The sequence below is a fragment of the Podarcis pityusensis genome, assembly GCF_964106645.2.
Source record: "Podarcis pityusensis genome assembly, chromosome: 1".
Taxonomy (NCBI): Eukaryota; Metazoa; Chordata; class Lepidosauria; order Squamata; family Lacertidae; genus Podarcis; species Podarcis pityusensis.
In genome coordinates, this window is record NC_138028.1 from 111,582,683 (window position 1) to 111,608,517 (window position 25,835).

General features: G+C 42.9%; 1 protein-coding gene and 1 long non-coding RNA gene across 7 annotated transcripts in view; one reads left to right on the forward strand and one right to left on the reverse strand.

The window, feature by feature from the left end:
* Positions 1-25,835, forward strand: part of B3GALT1 (beta-1,3-galactosyltransferase 1) — a 332,737-nt gene that overhangs the window by 245,060 nt on the left and 61,842 nt on the right. The window lies entirely within an intron of this gene.
* LOC308458854 overlaps positions 16,146-25,835 on the reverse strand; it is a 31,111-nt gene continuing 21,421 nt past the window's right edge. Inside the window, exons 2-3 of the long non-coding RNA XR_013977735.1 lie at positions 19,435-19,833; positions 16,146-16,397 (exon numbers count right to left, since the gene is read on the reverse strand). This is a non-coding gene — a long non-coding RNA (uncharacterized lncRNA). The remainder of the gene's footprint in view (positions 16,398-19,434; positions 19,834-25,835) is intronic.

Genomic DNA, 25,835 nt, shown 5'->3' on the forward strand with positions numbered 1-25,835 from the left:
TTGGGAAGAGAGCTATCAAAAGACAAGTAGAGTAACTACTGAATTTGCATGAACTTTTTTGAAAAGAGACATTCAGGTGAACTTTCCAACCAGGCGGTGTCCCAAAACAACAACGCCAAGCCATTACATTGCAACAAAAATTGAATTGTTTGGAAATATGTACCTTAAGGGTGGAGGTAGAAGCACCTGTGGAGTATTCAGAGCAGAAATAATCAGGACAGGTGACTAATATCCTAAACATAAGCCAAATTTCAGCACCGTCAAGTTCCATTAACTTCGATACAGAGAAGCACATACTTAAATCTCTCCTGTTGGCATCAAATTGACTTATTGTTAAACAGTGCTTGGTTGTGGTCAGATCCTGCTCAGATCTTCAAGGGGTCCCTTGCAAAATCACCATACAAATCTCTGGATAAGTATAGACTGAACCCATTAAGTTAAGAAGTTATGTTTCCCTCTCTTTTTTTAATAGATGAATGACTTTTGCAATGAATAAAAATGAACACAATATTAGAGGTTTTTATTAAGTAATAAGTTGGATATCATGCATGTGGGTGAAGGAAGTCACACGGGCATTTGGGTATAAGGGGAGGTGGTTGCAGGGTTAGATGTGGGGAATTTGCAGAAATAATATACAGAGGTACCTCGGGTTACAGACACTTCAGGTTACAGACGCTTCAGGTTACAGACTCCACTAATGCAGATATAGTACCTCGGGTTAAGAACATTACCTCAGGATGAGAACAGAAATCACATGACGCCGACACGGCAGCAGCGGGAGGCCTCATTAAGCTAAAGTGGTACCTCAGGTTAAGAACAGTTTCAGGTTAAGAATGGACCTCCAGAACAAATTAAGTTCTTAACCCACTGTATTCATATTACGTATAATTATGAAGGTGTATGGCAATTAACATGTAATGTGAATTAACTGAAAATAAGGGGGGGTGAAAACAAAATGGGAGTAGTGAGAAGTGGTTTTGTAGGGGGAAATCCTTTCACTGCTGCGAGTAAGGAGCAGAGTGAAAAGAACTTCCCACAGGACTCTGCTGTCATCCTCTTTACTCCTTCCCCAGCCCTGTGCCCAGTCACAAGGCACATCAGGGACATGTCAGGCCCAGTGGAGCACCTCAGGCCCTTCAGAGGAAGCTGAGGCCTCCCACTCCTCATACTGCAGCACCCAGTGGCTGTCAGGAGCTCAGCCTACACTCAAGTAGGACCCTGGCAGAGACACATGCCCAACTGGCATGTTCTCTCCCTCCTGGTTTTCATTCAGAAGCTTCAAAAGCTTTCTTCTGCACAAACATCACAGCAACTGGTGCCAACAGACACCGGCACACTTAGGGATCCACAGAGTTTGCACATCATGCGTAACAGACCTCAGCAACTCAGCATTTTGGCTAATCTACTTTTTTACATATAAACACACACGGAGCACTGCAACATGGCTCCCTCTCTCTCTAGCATCAGACAGCAAACAGAGAGAACAAAGGACAACAGTCCCACTTCACAGAACACAGCAACACAAACATCCTGTCTCCATCACTTCCCACTCTGCGGAGTCAAAACATATACCATCATGTGATAGACAAAAATCCCATGACTGCAATCACGGAGCAGGAATTCTAACAGTGGCCTGCATCTTCATAGGCACTCTCAGTAAATAAGCTACTTGATGCACTTGGAGAGATGTTGCCCTCACAGGTGGAGGAGGTATACTGGAAAGGGCCATAGCATCTTCTCTACATGGATCAGGTCTCTCTGGTTGAATCCTCAGCGTCTCTAGGTAGGAATGCCTCCAGCCACAGAGAGCTGCCGCCAATCAGTGCAGACATCGATGGACCAATGGCCTTGCTCAATGCATGCTGCATAGGATACCAGCAGAATGCCCTGTGTCAGTAGGGCTTGGCAAGGAAGGAAAGCATTATAATGCAGGTTCGGGGGGCAGGAGGGTCTTTTCACTCATACAGATGCACTCACTAGCGAGATATACTAATATTATAAATACAATGGTACCTCGGGTTACAGACGCTTCAGGTTACAGACGGTTCAGGTTACAGACTCCACTAACCCAGAAATAGTACCTCTGGTTAAGAACTTTGCTTCAGGATGAGAACAGAAATCGTGTGGTGGCAGTGGGAGACCCCATTAGCTAAAGTGGTACCTCAGGTTAAGAACAGTTTCAGGTTAAGAACGGACCTCCAGAACAAATTACCGGTAAGTTCTTAACCCGAGGTACCACTGTATAGGTATCGACTAAACATTCGGAAAAAACTTTCTGACAGTGAGAGTTGTTCGGCAGTGGAATGGACTCTCACGAGAGGTGGTGGACTCTCTTTCATGGAAAGTTTTAAAGCAGAGGTTGGAAGGCCATCTGTCATGGATGCTTTAGCTGAGATTCCTGCATTGCTAGGCTTCCAACTCTAAGATTTGTTGATTCTGTGAAATCACAGGGCGTTAGCATGCATCCCTTGTGCGTTGCTTTGGGGAAGTCTGGCCCGTTATAGCAAGTTTTCAGGGGAAGAGTTCGTTTTCAACACCCTCAAAAATGCCAGTCAGAGAGATAACTGGCTTTCCCCCCATTTCGAAGCGTATCTACTAGGCAGTTATGCCTTTCCTGATATTGCAACATTTGAGACACATCTAAGGAGACAGTAATTCTGGGGTTGATTTAATCAATTGCTGTAGGAATATGCAATTGTTCCTGTCCTGCCAGCTCTGCTTATTTCATCTATGTTATTATTTGGGGTGGGGTGAAGAGACATTTTTCTATCTCTTGACAAGGTGTCATGCAGCAAAAAGGCACACACCGCATACTAATGGATTGCCAGGGAATGGTATCACCGCATCAGCATTTCTCCAGAAATACCTTCTTCGCTTGGAGTTGCCTGGCTGCTTCTTTTCAAAATATTGACAGTGTTTGTGAAAGTGATGAGGGACTGGGGTTTTTTTTAACAGCAAGAAGAATGTTTGTACGTAATGCAAAACGCCAAGGAGCAATCTTCGTAAGCTTTAGCACGCCTCGGTATTCTTCTGAAGAAACACTGGGTGGTAGTCAACTAAGTTTTATTCAAGAGTTACACTCATTGAAATTAATGACCATGACTAAGTTAGGTCCATTCATTTCAATGAGTCTACTCTGAGTAATACTTTGCTAAACCCACCAACTGTTGACTGTGGGCCGATTCAGCAGACATTCCAGATTTTCAGTAATGAAAACAGGGACCTGCTTACAAACACTGGAAACTACCAGCTCAACCTAATGTCCACCTTGGTCAATATTATCTACTGGCGGCAGCTCTGTGGAGTCTCAAAAATGAGGTCTTCTGCATCACCTGGTATCTGATATTACCTGAATCTTTTCATAAAATAGTTTGAAACGGTTTTAGTTGTTTTTAGAACATATGGACTTTCACAAACACTGTCAATTATTGTGACCTGCCCTGGGACCTTATGGTGACAGGCGAGTACAAAATCTTATAAATAAACAAACAAATGGAAAGATTTGACTGGAAACGTAAGAAAACTGATCCCTATGTAAAGCATGTGCTCTGGCACCCTTCCCCTTGTGATCTGCTCATTCCCATCAACATAGCCCTGATGCAGGGGGAAATAAACACAACACAAATGTTCAAGGAAAGAGCAAGGTTTGTGCATTGTCTGTTCCTCTGAAGTGATTATTTAAGGAATTTACATTTGGAGACCAACCCTATGCTTTCAGAAGAATGGCAGAGAGGCTGTTGTCAAGGAGGGTGGAGGTACGTCAGGGGCAGTCTGATCCATAGAACTGTTCTGCCCATTATTATTATTATTATTATTATTATTATTATTATTAGCAGCAGTCAACATTTGCAGTACATTTATGGAGTAGAAACTTCCAAAGGTTCTTAACCCCACATGCACATCACAATATTATGGCTTTAAGACTGTAGCCCATGTCTCTCCTGATCCCACTCCCCCCCCCAAAAAATACCACTTCAGTATTAAAGGGCATTTCTGCATATCATATTTGTAAAACGTATAGCAGTAGTGTTTTTTAAAAAAATTAAAACACACACACCAGAAAGCTAAGTGGGGCAGGGGAAGGACAGATGAGAAATGAATATAGCTGCTTCGATCACAAACTTTTGCTAAGTATTCATTTTAATGTGCCTCCGACGATCCATCTTGGTTAGATTTCAGCCCTCTAAATCACAGCATAATGTTTCTGCTGTACCACCAGATAACAGGATCTGCTTAAGTATCTGCACATTTCGACCACAAATAGGCAAAAATCGTTCTTTGAATGTCAGCATGGGCATTTTGCATGAAAAACAGCTATTCAGTCTCATTTGAGGAGTGAGAATCTTATTCAGACGCATGTCAAGCAAAAGGTAATAACTCAGAGAGGTACTGCATCAAACCGCTATCCAAAATTGACAAAAACATTGGGAAATAATAATTTCCCTGCTATTTGTCAGGTTTTAGAGGAGGAGGAGATGACAACTGGAAAACCTTTCTCCTCTCTCTGCTGTCTTGTACAATGGTACTGCCATTTCTGATCACCACCCTCTCTCGTGCCATGTGGATGGCATGGCCAGACATTTAACAAGATTCTGCACACTGATAGCCAATTAACAGCTGACATAGTAGGAGGGTTTGCCATATGTAGGTGGATATTCACTACAGTGAACTTTGTACTGCAGAGACGTGCAACTTAGGGGCAGATTTAGGGTTGTGCAAGCATGCACTGGGCACAGGGCCAAGGGGGCACTGTCTCAAAACCTGGTAAGTGAGGCACTGGACTTTTGAGAAGGAGGTGTGAGGCTCCGACAGGGTCCTAAAGTCCTCTCATCTCCTTCCCAAAGCCTAGTTAGCGCTTTCTCAGATTTGGGAAGGAGGTGGGACAGCTCTAGAACCCTCCCCCAGAGCCCTTGTGTCTCCTTCCCAAAGCTGGTCACCTCTTTACCCTCCTTTCAGAAAGCAGCGTTAGGGCTGGGGCGAGCACCAAATTTTGGCTTTGCACAGGGTGCCATAATACCCAAGTCCACCCCTGAATTTAGGTCACATTCACACCATATATTAAAAGCACTATGATGCCACGCAGTAGCGTTTTTCTAGAAAAAGAGGTGCCAGAACTCACCATGAACACCTCCCTCATTCTCTTAGAATGGCAACGGTGCCCACCTGAGAGGTGGCAGAGTTCTGGAGAGTTCTGGCTAGGGGGGAAAGCCTTCATACTACTGTAAACAATCATGGCTTCCCCCAAAGAATTCTGGGTTTATTAATAGTTCTGAGAGTTGTTAGGAAGCCCCTATTGCCCTCCCACAGCTAGAATTCTCAGGGTTCCCTTGGAAGAGGGGTAGATTGTTAAATCAGTCTGGGAATTGTCTCTCTGCAAGGGGAATAGGAGACAGATTTGACAATAAAATGTCAAGGGCATGAGGGCATAAAGTGTTGAGGAGCCATCCACAGGACATCAACCAGTGTTTCCCTGCCTCCTTATAAATATGATTCCCACCTCACATGCACATAGAAAAATATGCTCAGCGCATGAAAATGTGTACCATCTTTTAGTTCCTTTGTCCTCAGGGAGCTCTTAGCTCACCAATTTATAGGCAAGACCCATCAGGTTCAAAACTCGAAAGCCCCCTTCCCACTTCACAGTGCAGCTATTGGGATCCACAGGGTGTGGGAACTCGGACACAACTACAGAAGAGACTGGATGATAGTAGCTTAGCAGACTGTATGTCAGGAATGGGGGGGGGGGGACAGAGCTTCAGTAGAGAGCCAGGTAACAAAAATATGGGATATAGTTTATATGATTAAATTAACAAACATAGTAAGAGAGTCAGAGAGGGCAAGAACAGGGTAAGAAATGATAGAATGTTGACTCTGGCATTTTTACATGAGAATTCATGTCATTCGGTCTCGTATTCTCAATACTCCTGATTAATGTTTTAAATGCAAAGTCACTTATTTTTAAACGCTCGGTTATTATGAAACATATGAAAGTATTAAGTGTCACCAGGATTGTAAATCAGATTAATGGGTGATTACCTCATTGTATGTCCTACTCAGAACAACCTCATGGAAATCAGTTCACTTATTTCACTGGTGTACTCTGAGTATGCCTGGGATAGGACTTAGTTTATTTAATATGAAATGAGAGGTGCAAGAAATAACCTATGTTTTTAAGTGCTTGTTACTTTTATTGTGTTTCAAGTTTGGATTTCAGGAGGGGGGATGTTGTATATTTTGTATGAATCCCCCCCCCCTTTTTTGAATCTTCTATGTGCTATTTTACATGGCTCATTGCCTTCAGATGTCATCGTAAATGGTGAGTTGTATATGAAATAAATACATAAATGATACAGTGGAAAACATTATTGAAATTTATAGTAGAGGTATGATTTATATCTGAATGGTAATTATTATGTTAAGCATTTTTGGAAATTCACAAAATATTCTGCACATTATTTCGCCAATAAAAAAACAACTGGCTAGAAGAGACTGGCTGGAGAAGACGCAGAAGTGGTTAATGAAGATTGATCTGGTTGTGCTACTGCCACTTTTGGCGGGAGGGGGATATTTACTTATTTATTTCATATAGATTCCTCCAGGGAGTTCATTTATGCATACATGCTCACCTTCCCCCCATTTTATTCTCACAACAACCCTGAAAAGGTAGTCTAGGCTAGTTAAGTAGGAATGTGAACCTGACTTGCCTTGATGCCAACCTGACACTCTTAATACAGTGGTACCTCGGGTTACATACGCTTCAGGTTACATATGCTTCAGGTTACAGACTCCGCTAACCCAGAAATAGTACCTCAGGTTAAGAACTTTGCTTCAGGATGAGAACAGAAATCGTGCTCTGGCGGCACGGTGGCAGCAGGAGGCCCCATTAGCTAAAGTGGTGCTTCAGGTTAAGAACAGTTTCAGGTTAAGAACAGACCTCCGGAACAAATTAAGTACTTAACCTGAGGTACCACTGTATGTCAAGTGAGAACCTGTGGCCCTACAAATATTGCTGGAATCTAGCTCCCATCAGCTCCAGCCAGCATGGCCAATGGTCTGGATTGATGGGAATTGTTGTCTAACAATTTATAGGGGGCCACAACTCCCTGCCCCTTGCTATAGTCACTACACAACACCACACTGGATGTAGAATGAATAGCATGGTTCTGTTAATAATTGTGATTAAATAGAATTGTTTCCGGCTGCGGGGGTGAGGATGAATGAATCGTTTCTGAATAAACTAGGAAGCTGGTGGCTAGGGAGGAGAAGACAGAGCTTCTGATTAAATTACTAGTAATAGTGGGGGAACTCAACACAATCCAGCCAAAACTGAGTACATTTATATGTCCTGTTGTTTTAAATGGGAGAGAGTTGAATAGCTGACATCAACAGGACTTTGGCTCATACCCCATATTTGAACTCTGCAAGGTTATTATTAGCAGATTTAAGCCACAAAAAAGTTTATTGTTGTTATGGCTGCACAGTAATTTGTAACGCTTATTCCCTCACTGTAGTTTTAATAGACCTTTTTAAACATAACGGCATGCACATTATTTTTGTTATATAGACAAATATAGCATCTCATACGGAATACTTTGGTAATAATGTATCCCAATAAATTACCCAATTCAAAACCATGTTTCTTAGACACATTATTAAGCTTAGCCTTTCAGGCTAATTTGATCCGAAAACTTAATTACTCTTAACAATATAAGATTATTCTGCAATTCAGCAGTTTTTGGTGGGTACAGAGGATGCCAGGCAGAAAAGGTGGCTACTGTTTAAAAGGGTTGGTCTTCTGTGCGTGCCACATGTGTAAGAACGCCCTGCGTTGCGCTCAGATGTCGCCTTACGGGACAGAAAGTCTCCTTTTGTCCACAAGGCTGTTGGTTTAACCAAAATGGCTCCTGATTCCCATCCCCATGGTAACCCCAGTGCCACTTACCGCACTGTTTGAGAGGGGAGTCCCCCAACCCTCTGGAATAGTGTAGAAGGGGATAATGGATGCTGCAGAGAAGAGGGACTGGCAAGACTCCTCCCCAACACCACTGGAGATGGAGGAGGAGGAGGAGAAGCAGAGGACAGAGAGTGAAGAAAGTGGGGTGGAGGGAGCCCCTCTTCCCATCCTTTGAGCCACCTGGGAAACTCAAACTTGCTGCATCCGGAACTGGGTGACACTTGAAGTGCCATCCATCTTGGAAAAGCAAGTCTAGAGTGTGATACCAGGGTGATGTCCGCTGTTTCTAGGAACTGTTCTTGTTGTGAAACGTTTGGGGTTTTGCTGAGAGCTTGTTTGGTCACTGGGTGAGAACCCAGAATGGGGAAATGAGAAACTGAGAACGGACAGATCTGTCTACCTCTACCCCATTCCCAACCTTCGTTCTCCAAATTATTTCATTGGGTCTTAAGCAGCTGCGGGGCGTGCTTTAATAATGCCCAGGGTGCGCACACACACTGTGGGGGCTGGCCTGTGGGTTGGGGCCAGATGCAGAGGGCAATAGGATCCCACCATGCACCAGCCCAGCCCTCGATGGCAACAGGGATGATGGAGTGACACCAACCCCAAGCTGCTTTGCAAGGCTGGAATGATCCCAGCCTCACAAAGTGACACAGGGTTGGCTCGGGGAGGCTGGCGTGACCAGCACGCCTCCCCGCAAAAATGCACCCAGGGCGATCACTCTGGTAGGCCCCCCTCCATGTTACACCCTGGTCTTAAGAACACTCGCTTGGGAGTAAGTCCCACTGAACTTATGGGACTTTCTTCTGCTTAAGCATGCATAAGACTGTCCTGTTAACACTGGATTCCACTTGCTTCCCATAAAACAAAACAAAACAAAATGGCAGGGAAGGCCTTCTTAAGCCTTGAAACAAAGCGTTTATGAGTATTTTTCATAGCAGTAATACATGGGACTTAAAACTGCATAGGATCAAGCTGTCAATCATACTGGAGTGTGACAGAATGTTAGGAAGTGACTATGGTGGTGGCATGGAATAGTTTTCCCAAAACATGATTTCTGGGGAAACGTTTGAAATAGCATCACTAAACAAATTAGTGATAGCTATAGTCATAAACATTTCACAAGATTCAGGGGATAGATAGATTACAGAGATGGATGTAACATATTATTGGGCTGGAACAGGACATTTTAGAGTCTGGTTCAGTGAAGCCCATGGGAAAATGTGTTAAGAATCTGTACGGTAATTTGTTTTATTTATTTTTTTGTAATGTGCTTGTTTTCTTTATTGCCCCGGTCTTAGTTTCTGTTCTTAATTAAAGCCATGTGCAAAATGGGTATAATGCAGTCACTGAAACTCTCTTGACGATGCCATTCTTTAGAGCTCAGCTCTTTAATGTTGTAATTATGCTATTGGTATAAATGTAACTCTTTATTATGTGGGGTGTAGCATACTTGTGAGAAGATGAAAAAGCAGCTTTTCTGTATATCTCCGTCTCCGTTTTCAAAAAAATTCCAGCTTCTTATGGAGAGACTGTATTTTATTTCATCCCTCTGAACATGTTAAGTATTTAATGTGGCTTAAATTCTCTGAACAGAGAAAGCCAAGTTCTACAACACTACGTTTTCTCATTTATTTCATACTCTCCTTGGCATCTTACATCAAGAAGAATAATGTTAAGTCAAGCTTCAACACTTTCTGTTGGTTAAGTAAATATCTGTTCTGACATTGATATATACTGAATTGATATTCTAAGCATCTCTAGTGCTCAGCAAAACTGCCCTATTTGACTGTCCTTTGAAAGGTTACAGGGTGTTTAAGATAAGCAAGAAACACTATGGGAAATCAGATTAGTTCTAGGTAAGCAGTTGCACAATGATCAAAGGCAACTTAAAACTATTACTCTATGCAAATATATTTTATAAAATAACGATATTACTATATTGCTGGATGTGGTACATAATTGTATGGGAGGTGCATCAGACCAGTGGGGAGAGAGCTCTCCTTTGAAGCAACGATTCAATAACCTGTCACATATCAACTCTTGCAACAGGTTTTGATGACAACGAAGATTGCATCTTAAATACTTTAAAATTAAAGGGATGTGTATTATGATTGAGAATGCAGAGTGACATGTTCAGAGAGCTTATATCTCACCTCACCCCATGGTGGCAGGCCATGAAATTCAAGGGCCAATGAAGTCCAGCTATAAGGGCCATTGGTTTGTTTAAACAGAACACAAAAATCTCCCAAAATTTAGCTAGTTAAAGTTATTGCTAAGGCACTTGTTTGCTGTGATCAAACTCTTAATAGAGTCCCTGACAAACAGCTGACCTTAAGCATCTGAAATGGATCCATGAATTCACCTGCCTCCATGTAGCTTTCAGAAATGTGACAAGCCATCTCTCAGCCTGACATACCATTTCCTTCCTTCCTTCTTCTCCTTGTAGCAGGAGCACGCAGAAATTTAGCATCGAGAAAAATGATGATAATACCCCTTACTGAGGCAAAAGGAGATCTCAGATATGTGGATGAATACCAATATGCTGAGTGAATTTTCACTGAGCAGGATGGTTGCAGAAGTTTGCTTGTCAAGAGTTGACCTTGTTGTTGCTTTCCAAAGAGTAACACAATTAATTAAATGATGAGGTACCCAGCATATTTCTCAAAGACATAGTTGTCAAATAAAATGGGGGGGGGGTTGCAGTTATTTGACATCTCAGTGAGAAACATGTCAGGAATCTTTAATGCCCTGGATTTATACAAAAGTCACCCACATATATGGCAGTGCTGTTACTCAAGTCTACAACTGTTCTTGTTTATCTGTGGATATCAGATCACCAGAAGCTAGCGTTTTTCCCATCCGTTGAGAGTAACATCATTTTATTCAACTATCTGCTAAAAGTATAATTTGTCCTGCCCATTTAATAATGCTTACCATAAAGACAAGAAAATGCTTAAGGTACCACATAAAAAAGGCAAAGGGCCCCTGAACGGTTAAGTCCGGTCAAAGGCAACTATGGGGTTGTGGTGCTCATCTTGCTTTTCAGGCCAAGGGAGCTGGTATTTGTCCACAGACAGCTTTCCAGGTCATGTGGCCAGCATGACTAAACCACTTCTGGCACAATGGGACACCATGACGGAAGCCAGAGCACACGGAAATGCCATTTACCTTCCCGCCAGAGTGGTACCTATTTATCTACTTGCACTAGCATGCTTTCAAACTGCTAGGTAGGCAGGAGCTAGGACAGAGCAACGGGAGCCTACCCCATTGTGGGGATTCGAACCACCAACTTTCTGATCGGCAAGCCCAAGAGGCTCAGTGATTTAGACCACAGCACCACCCACATCCCTCTATGGTATTACATAGGCTCATGTTGGTATTTGTTGTTGTTCAGTCATTTAGCCATATCCGACTCTTCGGGGACCAGAGCACGCCAGGCACTCTGGTATTTGTTGTTGTTTAGTCATTTAGTCATATCCGACTCTTCGTGGACCAGAGCACGCCAGGCACTCCTGTCTTCCACTGCCTCCCACAGCTTGGTCAAACTCATGCTGGTAGCTTCAAGAACACTGTCCAACCATCTCATCCTCTGTCGTCCCCTTCTCCTTGTGCCCTCCATCTTTCCCAACATCAGGGTCTTTTCCAGGGAGTCTTCTCTTCTCATGAGGTGGCCAAAGTATTGGAGCCTCAGCTTCACAATCTGTCCTTCCAGTGAGCACTCAGGGCTGATTTCCTTAAGAATGGATAGGTTTGATCTTCTTGCAGTCCATGGGACTCTCAAGAGTCTCCTCCAGCACCATAATTCAAAAGTATCAATTCTTCGGCGATCAGCCTTCTTTATGGTCCAGCTCTCACTTCCATACATCACTACTGGGAAAACCATGTTGGTATATAAAGCCCTAAACAACTTGGGACCAGCCTATTTGAGCCCCAGGCCCAGGAAAGGAGCTTTTGACTATGCCACACACTTCTGAGGTACAGTTTGTGACAACCTAGGGCAGGGCTTTTACCATTGCCACAACTATTTTGTGGAAATCCCTCCCTTAGGTATCCAGCCAGCATCTGTGGTGCTATGCTTTAGACTAGGGGTAGGAACCTGTTGGCTGTCCTGATGTTGATATACTCCCAACTCCCATCATCCCTGACACAGCCTGAAGAAGTTGAAGCCCATCACTATCTAGAGAGCCAAAGGTTCCCCATCCATGCCTTGGGTGTTTAAAACATTGACACAGACTTTCCCAGTAGTGTGGCACAGCCATGCTGTCTGTGTTACCTTAATCTTGTTGGTTTTCCCCCTGTATTTTATTTTGCAGATGCTTTCAAGTCCTAAAATGCACAAGATTCTGGTATCTTATAAGTTGAGCGGGTCAGAAAGACCTACAAACAAAACAAAACAAATAGATAAGCTAATGCACAGTTCTGTGTTAGGGGAGCCCTTTGTGAAGTTTTGCCATTTGAGAATTCAAGGCGCATTGGTACATTTATCATCTTCTTGTACAACCTCCACTTAACACAATCTATAATAATGGTAAATCAAGTGCTGGCAGGTGCTGGACGTCAAGGCTGTGGTTCCCAAGACATAGAGAAACAAAAAAGATTGAAGGAACGCATAAATTGTGTAGACATAGCCCGTGAACTGACTAATTAGCAGAGTGTCTTCATTAATCTAGAACGAGCCTTTAACATCATGGGGCCTTATCAAATGTAAACGCTGCTACAACACAAGAATAGGTATTTTTAATAAAATACAGTGGTACCTTGCAAGACGAATGTCTCGCAAGACGGAAAACTCGCTAGACAAAAGGGTTTTTTGTTTTTTAAGTTGCTTCGCAAGACGATTTTCCCTATGGGCTTGCTTCGCAAGACGGAAACGTCTTGCAAGTTTGTTTCCTTTTTCTTAAAACCGTTAATACAGTTGCGACTTGACTTCGAGGAGCAACTCATAGCACGCGGTGTGGTAGCCTTTTTTGAGGTTTTTGAAGACTTTGGTGATTTTTGAAGCTTTTCCAAAACTTTTCCGACACCGTGCTCCGCAAGACGAAAAAAACCGCAAGACGAAAAAACCCGCGGAACGAATTAATTTCGTCTTGCGAGGCACCACTGTAAAAAAATCGGCAAGCAAAACTTCTGGGCAAAACCATTCAGAAAGAGGATTATTTGTTAACATAGAAACATGCAGCAAGTCCTCTAGGTATATTAGTCATACATCCAGATTTATTGTGAATTATAGCTAAGATTATATACATTAATATCAATAGCATACCCTCCACCATTTCTCTGATAAAAATAGAGACATTCCAACATTTCTCCAATGAAAATAGGTACGTCCTAAGGAAAAGCAGGACATTCTAAGATTAAATCAGAAACCAGGATGGCTTCTGGAAATCTGGGACTGTCCCTGGAAAATAGGACACTTGGAGGGTCTGCAATAGAGTTAGTGTGGCATAAAACATTCAGTCCAGGGGGGTGGTCTGATGATTTTAGAATATGGGAATTAAATAATCTGACTAAAGTTGGAGAGCTGATTATTGATGGTAGATTCTTGGCTAGGGAAGTGGTTGTACGGGAGAGGTGGATTTCAGTATTTTCAAATACTGAAATTATTTTAGCTGAACTTGGTCTTTTCTTTCACTTAAAAAAATTAACTCAATGGAAAAAAATGTTGATTATATATTCTGAAGATGTACTGGTGTGTCAAGAATGCCTGTGGGAATGATGTTAAGTCATGACATAGCATGGTTCCTGTGGGGCATTTATCAAGGCTGCTGCTTTTAATTGCAGCTCCACCGCTGCTTGCAGCAACAGCAAAATTAGCAACAATGTGGGGGGCAGAGACTAATTGCAAACTTCTGCCACCTTATATCTTTCAAATAAGCCAGGCTGCCACCAAATTTCAAAGCTCCGAAAAATCACAATAAACTTTGGGGGCCATTGTCACATACCCATCCCCTGAAGACTATGAACATGGCCGGGCTGAATACTTCTAGCATGCATTAATGAGCATGATACAACAGGTGTCAGAATCTGCATTTGTGTGACGATAGCATAAGCGCATGAAGTACATTTGGCATTAGACATACAGTGGTACCTTGGGTTAAGTACTTAATTCGTTCCGGAGGTCCGTACTTAACCTGAAACTGTTCTTAACCTAAAGCACCACTTTAGCTAATGGGGCCTCCTGCTGCCACCGCGCCGCCAGGGCACGATTTTTGTTCTCATCCTGAAGCAAAGTTCTTAACCTGAAACACTATTTCTGGGTTAGCGGAGTCTGTAACCTGAAGCGTATGTAACCCAGAGTACCACTGTAGAGCACAATGTGCTTCTCCTGGAAATGTCTGGCCCAAGTTTCTAAGCAGAAACGGTGTCTTATTTTGCATGGAAATTCAGTTGACTGGGTGGCCACCTTAACTGGGTCACCGGAATATACAGAGATGAATGCATAAAAATAATATGTGTAGTCTAAACCCCTAAAATATTTAGAATTATTACTAATACTTTTTAATTAATTCCCATTAAAATCCACATTGTTTTTTGCATTATGTGTAGCTGTTTTACTCCTTACCTTGGCATACCAGGTTTTAGAAAGTTTCAGAGTTAGCATATTTATAACATATATATATTTATAGTATATGTTCTTGTTATTAATTTAAGAAGAAACTATTAAGATAAGGGCATAATATATGGGGGGGGGGGATTCCAGTGCTATATATTTTGCAACTTGAATGTTCTATAGCAACTTACCTGTTTTGTTTTGTTTTAAATCCTCAGCATATGCATTTAGAAATGTAAATTATTTAGCTCATTCAATAATTAGCAAGTGCTTTACAATTAATAGCATTAAGTAGAGCAGGCTCTAACAGCAAATGCTTAAGAGATAAACTTATGTTTTTTGGGTAACTTCCTCCCACGCTTTCTTTTCTCTTAATAGGGTTAAAACAAACTCTATAGATACATTAAGTTAATCAATATATCTGCACACATCAAATTATATCAAACACTTAAGAGATAAATAAACAGACCAGGGATGCTAATTAGGTTTACACCAGCAATATCTCTGGAGAACTGAGCAATCATAGAACAGATAAGGAAAAGGGTCTATCAAGTGGATTAGATTAAAAGAGGCTTGTGTTTTTTCCTTGTTATGCTTCAAGCTCTCTCACTAGTATTTTAATATATTGCATATAGTTTTAAGTGACATGCAGGGCTTGCAATCCTCCATTAAAACCAATGGTAGCTTTACTATTGACCTTGGAAGAAACAGATTGCCATCAGGTTTTATATGGATAGCACACATGGGTTACTGGTCCTGACGTTATTCACCCCAGCCTTGGCCTAAACCTCATATTTGCTGTACTGCACAGTAGGATCAGATTTACTCATTCACTGCTCAAGCCTGTGAATGGAAAGAACTTTGCACACTTTGTATAGTGGGCAGGTGCTATAGGAAGCTTAGAAGACACATGGTGAGGAAGCTTGCCAAGAATCTTCTTATCTCCCAGAAACATGGACAGAAAAATAACAGAAAACTCCTATCTCATCCCTAGGCAAACTCTGGCCCTCCAGATGTTTGGAACTACAATTCCCATCATCCCTGACCACTGGTCCTGTTAGCTAGGGATGATGGGAACTGTAGTCCCAAACTTCTGGAGGGCCGGAGTTTGCCTATGCCTGTCCGATCTCCATCCTGACACAACTAAACTCCAGTGCCACCTAGTGGCAAAACCATACAATGGCATTATCCACCCAAGAGGTAACTTTGCTTTCTGCATCAGAGTCCTCATCCTGGGAAGGTATAAAGAATTTATGTTGTGTTCATTTATAGTTTCCTTCACACAAATTCATTTTTTTTAAAAAGGAGGAGAAGGCACAAGCATGATAGGATGAAGGCCACTTAATCAGCCAAGCAGAATTTATTTAGCCAAGTCATAAAACAGCCATAATATCCTAGCAGTGCATCATATGTCACATGACCAACTTGCAGTTGATCCATAGGCCATCATTTCAAAGGGGAAGAATCTGAGCTGAATCCCCAACACTGCACAAATAAGTATGTCAGAGTGGAGTTATTACATAGAGAAGAGAGGGAGGAGATGTGATTTTGGGAAACCATTTCTCTCAGGATTGGGTGTGCGTGCAAATGGCTGCTTTTTCAGTAGAAAAAAAGAAAGAAAGAAGAACCAGGTTGTTTGTAGGTTTATTGCTTCCAAGCTGTCTTTTCAAGGCTTTCTAACAAAAGTAGGAAAACAAGATGAGATTGATTACTGAATTTTTTTATGCATTTCTTGTTGGAAGTGCAACAGCAGGGATCATTCACTTTGTAATTTAAGAGATTACTTCAGTAGGATCTTTGCTGAAGGAGCATGAGTTCTGATTGGCTGTGTAGTTCTGAGGGGTTTTCCTCTGTATGTTTGGTTGAATGTTGTCCTGCTACGTGCAAAGCCTGAAATAAGAAAGACAAAAACAATCTATGTTTATTTCTCCTCACATTATATACTCTTTTGTTCTGGTTCCACAATAAAGTGCAATCAGGACTTTTCTCTCTGGATACCATCTGCATTATCTAAGTGAATTTGCTAACATTTCTTTGCCCAGAATAGGGAGGCATTGTTCTGCTTTTTATAAGTTTTGAAAAGCCCAAGTGATTTTCATTCTAGATTTCCTAAACGTATTTGTGGTGGGAGTAGATAAAGATATATCTACTTCATTACAGAGTTGTATGAATATAGGTGTTAGAATTTTCAATGGATAAACGTACAATTCATCCCTGTCCTACAAGAAATTGTGGCAGCTCTGCTCATGAAAGAACAGTACACACAACAAACACCTCATATATCCAATGGAGCAGAGCATTTTAGTCACAGCTTGGATGGCCATTTTTCCAAGTATGGAGGGTGAGACTTTTCCAGTTGCTAAGCAACCTCATCGCTTGCTTTCCGCTGAAGGTAATTAAAAAGAGTGTCCTGTGGTGGTTAAGAAAGCAGAATCTGATTATTTTTGAATCTCCAGAATCACATTTTAAAAAATAAATATATATATCCTGCTTGGGTAAAGACTACAGCAAAACATATAGAGCTGATGAGGAAGAAGAATAAGCCTAACCCTAGAAAGCGGTTGTTATTGCTATATAAATGTATATGAGGACATATTGTGGTTGCATGGTTACTTCAGGAAAAACTCCCATCACTATGAGGAGCCACCACTGGGGCTAGAATTGGGGGGTCTTTCGTTCTAGGTGCAACTATTCTGTACTGGTCATTTTTTTTAAAAAAATGTAGCCTTGAAGTATCTTCTCAAGGTTCTGGACAGGTCCTGCCCACCCATGCAAGCTGCAGGCCTCATATCCAAAATCTGGCAAACTGACTGTCCTGGCTGGGGAAGGGGTTGTAACATGGAACTACGTGGAAAAAATAAGGGGAAATACAGATCTGGCCTAATTCTGGGACAAAGACCCACTCTCTCAACATTAGCATTTCTCTTTTTCCTTCCCATCTCAAATTCTTCAACACAGCCAAAGCTCACTAATATCTTCTGGACCACGAATTTATTCTGCTGCAAAAAAAAAAAAAGGTGGAAGAAGAGTTGGAAGAGCTTTCATTGTTTCTGACCATAAAATTGCCTCGCATGAACTTGGTTCTTGGTCTTTCAAGGGCAGAGCACTGCCATTTCCCAACATCTCCTTTAAAGCGGAGAGGAGGCAAACCAAGGTCTTTGCTACTAATCTGCTTATACTCGTCAAGGCTGTCCTTGCAGGTGTGCTTTTTAAAAATTTTACTACGTAGTCACCTGCCTGAATGCAGTAATGGTAAAAGCTACATACCTCTCTGCATCGAACTTTATTGTACACTACAAAACCTGCCGATTAAACAAGCAAGGCTCATGGAGTGTGTAATCTTCAACTCCTGCTTGTGATTATCCCTTTTTTATTAGATGAAGAGCATCCTACTCTTCTCTGCTAGATTATTAAACTCTTGACTCGATGGAATCGGAGAAGATGCCATTGTGGGGTGTGTGGATTGACTGCCATGGGAGGATGAGAGTTAGAAGGCACAAAGGAAGCTGCCTTGTACCGTGTCAGACCATTGGTCCATGTGGTTCAGTATTGTTCACACTGACTGGCAGTGTCTCTCCAGGATTTTCAGGCAGGAGTGCAGGGAAAGGACCTGGCACCTTCTGCACACAAAGCAGATGCTGTACCGTTGAGCTAACTGTGCACTCAGTTCAGCGGCAGAACAATTCTCAAGCAACTTTCAGCAGAAGCTCTGTGGGTATGTGGTTCCCATATCCTCACAATAAAACAAGAAAGCACCCAGTGCCTGTGAAGTTAGCTCTTTATTCAAAGAAACCAAAACAGTACAGGCAACTCTTCTCAGTAGGTCTTGCCCCAATGAGGCAGTTGTGAGGACTGAAGGTCCTCACCTTCCCACAGCTACCTAAGTCCCCTCCTCTCCAATGTTCCCCCCCAAGCAATCGGAGGCTGTGTCTGCTCACAACCAATCTCTCCTCTGCTCTTTTCACTTCTCTGCATGTTCTGGGAGACCAGCCAGGAGGGGAGCTGGTCGCAGCAGGAGGAGACTCCCTGGATTCTTCAGCAGCCTATGTCATCTCGGCCTCCTGGCCCCCTTCCTCTCCTACCTCTGAAACAGGGCTGCTGTCTGCCCAAGCATCTTCCTGCTCACTAAACCCAGTTGCCTCTTCAGCTTCTGACACCTCCTCCTCCCAGTCTCCTCCCTCTTCTCCCTCTGACCACTCACCATCGTCCCACCATCAGTCCCCTGGCTCTGAGCCTTCATCCCCAGCTGATGCCTTGCACCACTCATCTGCATCCAAACTGTCTGTAACATATTGCTGACCTGCTCCTGACTCCACCTCCTGACAGGTACACACATACATGTGCATCACTTGATTTCTCATAAAGTGTAAAACTAGACCTTCACCCTATGTGCCTATGTGGGTTTTACCTCTTCTGCTGAGCGGAGGAGAGGGCTGTACATTGCCACCCCTCTCTTTTGTACTTTTAAGGATCTTATGAAAGCCTCTCTTCTCTAATCCACCAAGGTTCAATTGGCTTACTCGTTAAAAAATACATATATAGCCAATCCTGGTAGTGAAGGCACATCTTCTAACTGGAAAATAACAGCAGCAGCAGCAACTAATTATAATAAATTAAGGAGATGGTCTGACAAAACAGCCAGAACTTGCACTGGAACCCAGAAGGGGACATGACGATAAAAACCACACACAGTAAGTCATTTAAAAGAGATTGGCACGTTTCCCCTACTCTTCATTTCCAGTCCCAATCATCTAACTAAATGAAGTGTGAAATAAAGCTCTGCCTAAATCATTAGACAATGCCAAAGCCCTTCCTTCGGAAGTCCCCAGAGTCTTTGTTGTTTTCAAACCAAGCCTGGTTCCCAGCAAAGCAGTTCTGGAAAAGTCTGTTGCTCAAGGGGAACTTGTGGGGCTGTGCATTTATCTACCTCAGTCCAGCGACTGGAAGATCCGCACATGTAACCGACGTGGATGCCGACGCATGCCGAAATGGGGACACACATCCACAGCAGGTTGGTCATCCAATTGTTGTGCCTTAACCAAAGTGCAGGCTCCTCTGCCCTTTCCTCTTCTCCCTCTTCCCTTCTACAGCTGTCTCTGCTGCTGTAACTTTGTGTTGTCTGGTACCTCTGACATGGAGAGAGGTGGGCTTCAGAAGAGGGAGCAAAGCTCCTTGATCCAAGATAAAAATGCCAGCAGATAGCTGTGACATCGATGTGTTGAAATGTTTCTTCAGTACAGCAGAAAGATATCTGTAGGGCTGTCTCAAGCTGAGAGTAATGATGCTTGTGGTCTTCTCTTCCTTACACAAAAGCTGGTAGCTACCCCTGATGTGAAACAGAAACTTCTTGCTTAAAATAGTAAATAAAAACAAACAACTTCTCACATTTTAAAACAGTGAGTAACGAGAACATTTGCAACAGTGTGCCCATCTGCATTGTAACGAACTGTGCTAAATTTACAATGGGCTTCTGGAATAAGGGCCTCTGTATGATATCAACTGTTCGCACTGAGAACATTGATCAAATTGCTAATTGGATTCACACACCACGGACATCAGCCTTTAATGTTAGGCTTCATTGAGCAGCAAACAGTGGCATTTGTTTTCTTCCTAATGGCCCTGAGTGTCTTCAGGAATGCAGAAGTCCATCAAAGCTCTCGGCGCAGAGAGGAACGGTCCTGACACAGCCGTACGAAACAGAGGCTGCCGCTAAGCCCATCGTTTTGCTTCATCGCCAGTGTCCCCTTTTTTTGTACCTAGGGGACACTTCTCCAGGCAAGTGGCACTTGCTTTGTGCATTAAGATAAAGTGTGTCGCCCCCAAACATTCCTACCAGCAGCTTGCAGCAGTCACAAAGCAGTGCTGTGAATATTGTGACCCAGTGTCACAGCTCCCACTGTGAATGTCATCCTAGGGAGACCTGGGACCTCCATTCAGCCATGAAGCCCTTTGAGTAGTCATCATGGATGAGCTACTGTAAGCCAGTGGTGGTGTTACAGTTGAACTTTGGAGCCCAAGTCCAAAGTCCCTGGGGGCCCAAATGTTTGTTGTTTGTTTGTTTGTTTGTTTGTTTGTTTGTTTGTTTGTTTCATTTATCTTCCAAGGATCTCAAAGTGCTGTACGTGGTTCTCCTCCTCCCCATTTCATCCTCACAATAATCCTGTGAGGTAGGTTAAGGTAAGAGATGGTGACTGGCCGAAGGTCACCTATTGAGCTTCATGGTTAAGTGGGGATTCAAACCCTTATCTCCCAGATCCTAGTCCAACACTCTAACCATTACACCAGGGGCAGCAACAGATGATGGGGAGCAACAGTACAGCAGGAAAGATACCTTGGGTGTTGACAATAGTCGCTGAAACGTACTTCTTTTTTTATTTTAAAAAAAATGCATTTGGAAATGTTTTGGGTGGTTTGGGGCATTGTGTAGCAAAGTAACAAGGCTTCATTTCCCCAGAAACCTTCTGGGCATAAGATAGAATCACAGAATTGTAGAGTTGGAATGGACAATGAGGATCATCTACTCCAATCTCCTAAAATGCAGGAATCTTTTGCCCAACGTGGGGCTCAAACCCACAACCCTGAGATTAAGTCTCCTGCTTTACCAAGTAAGCTATCCGTCATGTACAAAGATTTGATTCCCCCCCCCCCCACACCGATTCTTATGCACATCTGGCATTGTAAAGCAGTTCTGTATGCTTATTAAAATGGCATCTGAATATGCTGGAGTTTGTTAGGTTCATATATCATGAACGCTGCTTCTCATTTTGCACTATAACATTTCATTAATACTGCAAGAAATCCCTTACTTCTGGCTGATTCCTGAAATATTTCCCTCTAACTGTTCCCAAGGGAATTATTTGGGCATTTTGGTGAACACAAAAGCCAGCACCTGGGAGAAATGTTTCAGAAAAGGACATGGAACCTGCTGTGTGTCAGTTTGCATGAAAACAGAATAGTAAATTGAGCCTAACAGTATGTATCTGACAGCTGCCAATTTGGCCAACACTGCCGAACATACCAAGGGATTTCAGAGCTATTGTATCCTCTGCTGCTCATTGCTGGATAAAACAGATAGATTTTTTCTGAAGGATTATGTAACCTATCGAGGTGCATGACAACCTACAAAGCTGACATTAAAGCAGAAGTTGCTGTTTAAAAACTATTAAAAAGGAGTAAACAGAATTAGATATTTTTAACAAACCAGTTACAAAGGAAAATAACGATTGAGAACAGAATCGTTAAGAGTTGCAAGAGAGCTTGGAAGTCAGTTAGTCTGACCCTTGCTCGGTGCAAGATGACAATCCAGTCTTAGCTTATTACATCTCCAATGAGGGAGAACCCACCACCTCCTGAAGCAGACAGGTCTTCCCATTAGGAAGTTTCTCCTACTGTTTAACCAAAATCTGCTTCTCTGCAATTTTCACCCAGTGGATCCAATCCTGCCTTCTGGAACAGCTGAGAACAACAGCCCGCTCCCTGTTTTGCATGGCAGCACTTCAGTTACTTGGAGACTGTTCTTGTGTCCTTCCTTAACCTCCCCCTTTTTCCAGATTAAACATACAGTGGTACCTCGGGTTACAGACACTTCAGGTTACAGACGCTTCAGGTTACAGACTCTGCTAACCCAGAAATAGTACCTCAGGTTAAGAACTTTGCTTCAGGATGAGAACAGAAATTGTGCACAGTGGCACAGCAGCAGTGGGAGGACCCATTAGCTAAAGTGGTACCTCAGGTGAAGAACAGTTTCAGGTTAAGAACAGACCTCCAGAATGAATTAAGTTCTTAACCCAAGGTACCACTGTACTCAACTCTTTCCACTTTCCTCATGAGACTTGGTTTTTAGACCCTTTGGGATCCTGGTCACCCTCCTCTGGTCATACGCCAGTTGATCACTGTCCATTGGTGGTACCAAGAGTTGCACACAGGATGTAGCAGGGATCTGTTGATGCAGCCCAGAGGCGCCATCTTCTCAGGTTGATTGAGGGAACTGATGTGATGTCCTGATGTGGTGAAGAGCCGGGGGGTATTGCCAAACATCCTCAGAACATTGAGGGGGCCCAGTCCCTTCAAAAAAATCAGGGGGGGGTAACTACCTTGGCTAGTGCATATGATGCAGTCTAAGATTGCAGGAGCATTTCATCAGCCACAGTTAATTACAACCTGTCCAGGGCAGTTCCACCCAAGTTGAAGAGAGGCCTGCACAAACTGTTGCCCTTGAAAAAGTAATAATAAATGTGGCGGGAATAGAGTTTGACAAGGATATGCAATTGTGCCTTAAAAGGTAAAGGGACCCCTGACCATTAGGTCCAGTCATGACCGACTCTGGGGTTGCGGCGATCATCTCGCTTTATTGGCCGAGGGAGCCGGTGTACAGCTTCCGGGTCATGTGGCCAGCATGACTAAGCCGCTTCTGGCGAACCAGAGCAGTGCACGGAAACGCCATTTACCTTCCCGCCGGAGCGGTACCTATTTATCTACTTGTACTTTGACGTGCTTTCGAACTGCTAGGTGGGCAGGAGCAGGGACCGAGCAACGGGAGCTCACCCCGTCGCGGGGATTCAAACCGCTGACCTTCTGATCGGCAAGCCCTAGGCTCTGTGGTTTAACCCACAGCGCCACCCATGTGCCTTACTTTTACATTATTCACAGAGTTTCTCTAAGCTGGTGTCAAATGTTAGCTTTTGTATTTCATGAGGTCGTATTCTCTTATTGCACTGTAGTTGTTTGTGTCTTTTTGTTTCCTTGTATTTTGCATTTGAGAATGAACACCATAAACTCTGGTCCCTTAGACCAGATTTTTTTTAAAGTGGGGGCAGGGATTTGAAGTTTCCAGTTAAAAGGAAGGTGTGGAGGGGAGTCATCCCAGCACAGATGTCCGCAGCAATCATTTTAGTCAAGGACCTGGTACAACGGATTTGTAAGTGAAGTGAGCTGCTATAGTCAAGCTCTGTGAGATGTGTTTTCCTCTAACTGCCATCAATCCATAACAAAAAAGTCAAATAAATTTGAATGATGTTGGGAAATCACAGGCTAATTACTAGTATTACAGCAGCAGAGAAATAGGGGCTAAATTCATCAGATAAATTATTCATTGTGAATTATATCATTATTAGTATGATATACTTTGATGAAGTCCTGGTTTAGCTGCTTTTTTGGCACATTGTAATAATGTCAATTTTCATTATTTATGGAGTCATTTCTCACATTTGTCCTGTTCATGCCTTGTATAATGTATTGCAGATGCAGTTCTCCACCATTAATGAACTAAGCATTTGGCAGAGACAAACAAAGGAAGCAGAGTTACCTAAGGAAAGGGGAATGAGGAAACAACAGCAGTGAAGCTCAGTTGCAGTTGCTTGAGTGTGTGTGTGTCTTTAAGTCACCCTACCATTTTAGATTAGAGTTTAGCGCAGCTGCCTCTGAATGGGGGTTCCCGTGGTCTGTAATACCCATTAAAATCCCCAAACTGAATAAGTAGGGCTTTGGGAACGCATACGAGGTGGTTCAGTTTGGGGTCTTGAATACTCATTCTAAATGCCTCATATATATTGATCAAAGTAACCGGAGAATGAAGACGTAGGCAAAGGGTTGGATTTACAATGGGAAGGCTGTAATATAAACTTTTAGAGAAAGGAGGGAAAGGATATTAGAAGCTGTCTGCTTTTATGGCTGCAAGGTGGCTTTTAACTTAAGTAGCGTGAAATGAGATCACCTCGATGGCTTTGAGTCTTTCCCGAACCTATCTTCATCTGAACACAGAATGATTCTTTGCCCTGCTAATCATTCTATCATAATGATCTAAAAGGTAGGGACACATTTTGGTGGCCTTCTTGACTGGGCCCCGGAACACACAGCCAAGGGCTCCTCCACATCACCTATTTATTGAGCATTCATCCTGATTCGCTGGCACAAAGCTTCTGCAGCATAGCCAGCCTTTATTGTCCATTTCTGATTTGTTTGCAGGGCAATTGTGAAACAATGAGCATTCACCCAGATTTACTTGAGGGGTGTTTAATCACCCATGCTCCCCCCCCACACACACACATCACTTTTCAAACTGCAAAAGTCTGGGTTTGTTTGCTTTTTAAGTGAATTTCTTGCACTCGAACCACAGGGCACTTTAATCCGCTTTTATGTGCTCAGTTTCTTTCCTCAAAATAGTGACAGTCTGGTGGCACCCCAAGAGAGGAGAAAATACAGCAGGGATGGCAAGAAACCCCACACAAAATTCCATCTCTAGACACATCAAATGTGACAAACCAGTGTCACAAAGCAGCTCAGTCTGAAAGAATCGTTTCCAGAGCCCAACAGGAAAATTTCCTTCTAAGCAGGCCAGACTGGTACCATTTCTTTACACAGTTTTCACAGCACCAAAGGTACCAGCAAAGCAGTGTTCAAGAGCCTCTCCTCAGGTTTTGCAATACACCTTGAATACCATCACCTTGAATCGCCTTGAATACCATTGCCTTCATAGCCAAATCTCTTCCACCACCGTCTCCCTCATCAACTTGCACTGTTGCCTTCAGTGCAATTTTGCCTTTTCCTCCTCGGCCCTGCCTTCCTTCAGTTCAAATTCACTAAATTACCTTCGCCTTCTCCACCTCCTTCATGCTTCATTGCTTGTTGGTTGAACATACTCATTTATTTGTTTATATATTTGTTAAATATATCCTTCCAAAGGAACCCAGAGCAGCAGAATGAGATTGATCAGATCAAAAGTATTTGTAGATACGGCAACAAGCTAATAGTGCTTGATAATGCACAAGCAAAAGGAAACCATTCTACAAGAACTCAAAAAGGATGCACAGTTGTAGCGTTTTCTGCTAACTGGGTATATAATGTATTGAATGCTTTTCATAACTCAGCTGGAAGTATGAGATGGATTTAGAACTTTGAATTTGTTCCTCCTGCTCTTATTTTGCCAACAGCTTGACCTATAAATGATTCCTACATCTGCTCCCCGGGAAAAAAGGGGTGAGGAGCCTGTGGCCTCCCTCCAGATGTTGTTCAGCTACAACTCCCATCTACTGGACATGCAGGCTGGGAATTATGGGAGTTGGGGGTCCAACAACCTCTGGTGAGCCACTCCTGCTAAACTGGTCTGAAAACTGGCTCGTCCGGAGGGGGGGGAAACTTGCCTCCCACAACTTCCAGCCAACAGTGCCAAAAGGCAAAAATAAATAAACAATCAAAATGAAATGACTACAAGATGCCTTGTAGAAACCTGAAATAACCACAAAGTTTAATGCTGCATTATGAAGTACAGAGAAAGTTACAGGAACACTCATCAGCTTCAAAATGTTACAGCTTTCTGTATGAACAACGATC